Genomic DNA, 6,924 nt, shown 5'->3' with positions numbered 1-6,924 from the left:
ACGCCCAAGTCTAGTGAATACACGTCAGCACAGCATTGCAAAATGCGCAAGGGCGTTGGCAAGGAACAAGGAAGTGGACGTGATGGTGGTGCAGGCAGAGGCCGAGGTCGTGGGCAAGCTCTAATTTTGCCACAACAAAGGGCCACATCTAGTCGCTCGCACGTCCTGTCCCAAATTCTTGGGGACCGCAGCAGTACACCGCTCTTGAACCAAGACCAGTGTCAACAGGTTGTTAGTTGGATAGCGGATAATGCTTCCAGTCAGATTGGCACCACCACAAACACTCTGTCTTCCACACGGTCAAGTGTCAGTAGCCGTGATACTGCACCGCACATTTCAGAACCTGATCCTCCTTCCTACCACAAGGCTGAGTACACGTCCTCGGACATTAATGAACCCACACTTGGACACTCGGAAGAGCTGTTCACGTTTCCATTCGCACATTCTGGCCTCTCGCCAGCTCATGTTGAAGTGGGTCATGAGGAGATCGTATGTACAGATGGCCAAATATTTGAGCAGCCACGTTCTCACGAAGTTGGCAACGTGTCTCAACAAGGGGTGGACGATGATGAGACACAATTGTCAGGAAGTCAGGAGGAGGAGCAGGGTGCGGAAGAGGAAGACGACGTGGTGGATGATCCAGTAACTGACCCAACCTGGCAGGAGGATATGCAGAGCGAGGACAGCAGTGCACAGGGGGAGGGAGGCGTAGCATCCCAACAGGCAGTAAGAAGCAGGGTGGTGGCTCCAGGCAGAAGTCAGGCAACCGTTCCCCGGAACAACAACACGACACAAGGTGCCTGTACAAATGTTAGGTCTTCCCGAGTCTGGCAGTTTTTTAAGTTGGATCCAGATGATTCTAAAAAGGCCATTTGCAACACCTGCCGTGCCAGCATCAGCAGGGGTACCAAAACTAGCAGCCTGACCACCACCAGCATGATCAGGCACATGTCAGCCAAGCACCCGACTTTGTGGGAAGTACAACAGAGTCGAGGAGCAGTGCTTGCTAATGTCACTGCTACGTCTTCGCTGGTTGTGCATGCGAGGCAATCCCCTGTCCATGCTGCCTGCGAACAAGCCTCCTCCGGTCCTGCACCTGCAGTTGCCTACGCAGAAATAACACCATCATCAAGCATGTCCTTGTCCCAGCGCAGCGTTCAGTTATCCATTCAGCAAACCTTTGAACGCAGGCGCAAATACACTGCCAACACCCCACATGCCACAGTTCTAAATGCTAACATTTCGCGACTGCTTGCGCTGGAAATGTTGCCTTTTAGGCTGGTGGAGACAGAAGCATTCCGCGACCTGATGGCGGCAGCTGTCCCACGTTACTCGGTCCCCAGCCGCCACTATTTCTCCCGGTGTGCCGTCCCCGCGTTGCATAACCACGTGTCACAAAACATCACACGTGCCCTGAACAACGCTGTTTCACCCAAAGTCCACCTAACCACAGACACGTGGACAAGTGCTTGTGGGCAAGGCCGCTACATCTCGTTGACGGCACACTGGGTTAATATTGTGGAAGCTGGGACCCAGTCTGAGCGAGGGACGGAACACGTCCTTCCCACACCAAGGTTTGCAGGCCCTACCTCAGTCAGTGTTTCACCCACACTCTACAGCTCCGGAATGTCATGCTCTTCAGCCTCCTCCTCCTCCTGCGCATCCTCATCCACTGTACCCTCCACACCAGTCCCAAGCTGGAAGCACTGCAGCACTGCCTCGGCGAAGCGGCAACAGGCTGTGCTGAAGCTAATCTGCATAGGTGACAAACCCCACAATGCAGAAGAGCTGTGGACAGCTCTGAAACAGCAGGCAGATCACTGGCTCACACCTCTGAACCTAAAGCCAGGAAAGGTCGTGTGTGACAATGGCCGGAACCTGGTGGCGGCTTTGAGGCGAGGCCAGCTGACACATGTTCCATGCGTGGCCCATATGCTCAACCTCGTGGTTCAGCGGTTTCTAAAGTCATACCCAGAGCTGTCTGATCTGCTGGTAAAAGTTCGCCGCCTGTCTGCACATTTTCGAAAGTCACCTACTGCTTCAGCCGGCCTTGCCGGCTTTCAGCGCAGTTTGCATCTTCCGGCTCACAGACTGGTGTGTGATGTCCCCACGCGTTGGAATTCAACTCTGCACATGTTGGTCAGGATATGTGAGCAGAAGAGGGCAGTTGTTGAGTACCTGCATCACCTAAACCGTCGGGAAATGGCTCAAACTCCACACATAACACCTGAGGAGTGGAGATGGATGTCCGACCTATGTACCATCCTCCAAAACTTTGAGGACTCCACCAAGATGGTGAGTGGTGATGACGCCATTATTAGCGTCACCATACCGCTACTCTGCCTTCTAAAACGGTCTCTGCTCAAAACCAAACATGATGCATTGCAGGCGGAGCGCGATGAGTTGCAGCAAGAAACAGTAGTGGGTGTGGGTGATAACACACAGCCCAGCCTCGTCTCATCACAACGTGCAGTGGAGGACTATGACGAGGAGGAGGATGAAGACATGGAGCAAATCTCCGGCCAAATTGAGGATATCACATGCACACCAGTCATATCCTCGGTTCAGCGTGGCTGGCCAGAGGACAGGGTAGATGAGGAGGAGGAGGAGGAGGAGGAGGAGGACAGCATGTTCAGTCAACGTGTTGGTCAGGCTACTGAAGTCCTGGCTGTTAAGAGTCTGGCGCACATGGCTGACTTTATGGTAAGCTGCCTGTCTCGTGACCCTCGCGTTAAGAACATCTTGGCCGACAATCATTACTGGTTGGTAACACTGTTAGACCCACGCTACAAGGAGAACTTTATGTCTCTTATTCCCGAGGCGGAGAGGTCAACCAAAATGCAGCAGTTCCGGAAGGCCATAGTCACGGAAGTAGGCAAAGCATTCCCCTCACAAAACGCTAGCGGCATAGGTCAGGAATCAGTGGACAACCAAGGCGTACAGCCGAGAGAGGCACAAGTCCAATCCGCCAGAGGTAGGGGAACAGTCTTTAAGATGTGGGACAGTTTTCTCAGCCCCTCACATACCACAGCCCCTGAGGTGCGGGGTAGTGCCACAAGAAATCCTAAGTTTGCCCAGATGCTCAAGGAGTACCTTGCAGATCGAACAACTGTACTCCGACATTCCTCTGTGCCTTACAATTATTGGGTATCCAAGGTGGACACGTGGCATGAATTGGCTCTCTACGCCTTGGAAGTCCTGGCCTGCCCTGCCGCTAGCGTTTTGTCAGAGCGTGTTTTTAGTGCCGCAGGTGGAATCATTACAGATAAACGCACCCGCCTGTCAACTGAAAATGCTGACAGGCTGACTCTGATCAAGATGAACAAGGGTTGGATTGGGCCAGACTTCACCACACCACCAGCAAATGAGAGCGGAATTTAAAGTTTGTAACGGGAATTTGCCATGTACCTCCAGTCACCCATGGGTACACACTTCTGGACTTTGGATAATCGCTGGACTGCTCCTCCTTCTCCTCATGCGCCACCATGATGACCGTTACAAGAGTTAGGCCTTTGCTTCAGGTATACCCCCAGTGGTAAATTTTTTCGCCCATTCTTTGCAGAATGGACATTACAACGACAGGAGACCCGCTCCTTTGCAATGGGAACAATGTTTTGAGGCCCTCATGCACGTCTCTATCCAGGGACAACGTGGAGCCTCCCAATTTTTGGCTGCCCTGCCAAAGGGCTATACTACAAAAGACCCACTTCCTGACAATGGACACTTAATGTTTTGAGGCCCTCATGCACGTCTCTATCCAGGGACAACGTGGAGCCTCCCAATTTTTGGCTGCCCTGCCAAAGGGCTATACTACAAAAGACCCACTTCCTGACAATGGACACTTAATGTTTTGAGGCCCTCATGCATGTCTCTATCCAGGGACAACGTGGAGCCTCCCAATTTTTGGCTGCCCTGCCAAAGGGCTATACTACTAAAGACCCACTTCCTGACAAGGGACACTTAATGTTTTGAGGCCCTCATGCACGTCTCTATCCAGGGACAACGTGGAGCCTCCCAATTTTTGGCTGCCCTGCCTAAGGGCTATACTACAATAGACCCACTTCCTTCCAATGGGCACTTCAGGTTTACAGGCCCTCATGCTTGTCTCTATCCAGGGACAACGTGGAGCCTCCCAATTTTTGGCTGCCCTGCCTAAGGGCTATACTACAATAGACCCACTTCCTTCCAATGGGCACTTCAGGTTTACAGGCCCTCATGCACGTCTCTATCCAGGGACAACGTGGAGCCTCCCAATTTTTGGCTGCCCTGCCTAAGGGCTATACTACAATAGACCCACTTCCTTCCAATGGGCACTTCAGGTTTACAGGCCCTCATACACGTCTCTATCCAGGGACAACGTGGAGCCTCCCAATTTTTGGCTGCCCTGCCTAAGGGCTATACTACAATAGACCCACTTCCTTCCAATGGGCACTTCAGGTTTACAGGCCCTCATGCACGTCTCTATCCAGGGACAACGTGGAGCCTCCCAATTTTTGGCTGCCCTGCCTAAGGGCTATACTACAATAGACCCACTTCCTTCCAATGGGCACTTCAGGTTTACAGGCCCTCATGCACGTCTCTATCCAGGGACAACGTGGAGCCTCCCAATTTTTGGCTGCCCTGCCTAAGGGCTATACTACAATAGACCCACTTCCTTCCAATGGGCACTTCAGGTTTACAGGCCCTCATGCACGTCTCTATCCAGGGACAACGTGGAGCCTCCCAATTTTTGGCTGCCCTGCCTAAGGGCTATACTACAATAGACCCACTTCCTTCCAATGGGCACTTCAGGTTTACAGGTCATCAGGCACGTCTGTATGCAGGGGCATTGGTGAACCTCACAATTTTGGACTGCCCTGGCAAAGGAAAATACTACAAAGACTCACTTCCTCAAAATGGGCACATTAGACTCAGAGGCCTTTATGTACGTCTCTACTCAGGGACATCGGAGTGCCACACAATGTTTTACGTAAAATCTTTCATGTAGTAATCTCAAAAAGTAACATACATTAGCTCTATCTCACTATTGGTTATGTGCCCTTAACATTTCCGCCATGAAAATTCATTTTGGTGTCATTTTGGAAGGTTTTCTGGTGAGTCCGTAAAAATGGCGTAAAACGCAGACTAAATTGTTCACAGCTGTGACTTTTGAGTGATAAATGCTTCAAGGGGTCTTCCCCATGCTGTTGCCATGTCATTTGAGCACTCTTCTGAGACTTTTGTGCCATTTTTAGGGTTTCTACATGCTGCCGGTGGTCATTTCACAAAAATACTCGGGTCTCCCATAGGATAACATTGGGCTCGTTGCTCGGGCCGAGTACACGAGTATCTTGGGAGGCTCGGCCCGAGCTTCGAGCACCCGAGCTTTTTAGTACTCGCTCATCACTAGTCTTTGGTGATGATAAAAATGTTGTAAAACATCAGCATTAACGGTCCGCACATTATCTCCAACACCAAAGACAACAGAACCATCATTTACATTTTCACCGTGTGTTTCAAGATGGGTGCTGCTTTGAGCATTTGGAGACACATTGGGTGTTATGCCACCAGGAACATCTTGAGTGTGTAAAGATGGACTCTGTGCATGTATCAGTATCTGTGGATTTTGTGTAGTTATAGATCTGCGAGCTGCCATCCGTCATCTTCTATCTGCTAATGAGCGTTTCGATCTAGCCATCAGCGCTAGAGCCCTTTTAATTACTCTCGATCTATAAGACCTCTGTGGTCCTATTTTGGGCAATTTCGGTAGCCCATAACCAACCATGCCTAGTCACAGCAAATTATTTTTATTAGATTGTGATGATACAATAGCATGTTCTCTATTGAATGCATATAGCTCTGCGATAATGTCAGGTGTTGGGCATGCATTTATCAATCTTTCATACGTTTCACAGAAATATTTTAGTTTGTTCTGGTAGATTTTGCTTTGGACGTACTGACCAGACATAGCGTGAAGCATGTTTTCCTGTTCATCAGACCACACAGGTTTCACCATGTAAGCTGATGTAGAGTCAACTCTCTGCTTTTTACTTTTACTCGGTACTGAATGTGGTCGCCTCCTCTTCAAAGGATTCACGATATTAAAATCATAGAAAAAATAAGCCTGGCTCACTATCTAGTCGGGTGCTCTGGAGAAAAATAAATCTCAGAAACATATATAAAGCTCCGGCATCTGGCAAGGTGACGTCAATTCTCTGAACACTTTTCATAACGATATATCCTCTGCCCTACCCGGCCTCACTCTCACCATGCATTGTGATTCCCGCCAAATAAATTTCTTGGACACCCTGATCATCTTAGCTCCCGACGGTAGTATCTCCACTGACCTCTTTGTAAAACCTACTGACAAGAATAGTCTTTTACTATACTCCAGTTGTCATCCTCCTCACATGAAAAAATCCTTACCAATCTCACAGCACAAGCGGGTTGAGCGGATCGTTTCTGATCCCCAACAACAACTGCGATACAATGAGATGGGCACTAAATTTATTTCACGCGGCTACCCCTCCTCAGTAGCAATGAATCGTACATCTCGCCCTGAGAGACGTGATATTATTACACCACGCATCTATTGCGTACAAACTTATCATCCCTTCTCCTCCATCTTCAAGGGAATAATCTCTAAACACTGGCCACTCTTACATCAAGCCTATCCCTCGATTATGGAGTTCACGACACCCCCGGTTTTCTGTCATAAGAGACCAAGGAACCTTAGAGACGACTTGATCAGAGCGGACATAGGATCACTTACCCCCTTTCGACAAACATTTCTGGGTCCACCCAAAATGGGTAATTTTCCCTGTTTACATTGTCTCCAATGCAACAACCTTACCAAGGGAAATACATTCACGCATCCTTACACAGGCAGAGTATTCACAATCAAGGATTACTTTACCTGTGAATCTTCATTTGTTGTGTATTTCA

Source organism: Anomaloglossus baeobatrachus, chromosome 9, assembly GCF_048569485.1.
Source record: "Anomaloglossus baeobatrachus isolate aAnoBae1 chromosome 9, aAnoBae1.hap1, whole genome shotgun sequence".
NCBI classification, from domain to species: domain Eukaryota; kingdom Metazoa; phylum Chordata; class Amphibia; order Anura; family Aromobatidae; genus Anomaloglossus; species Anomaloglossus baeobatrachus.
The sequence above is the reverse complement of the archived record's forward strand: the minus strand, read 5'-3'. Positions refer to the sequence as shown.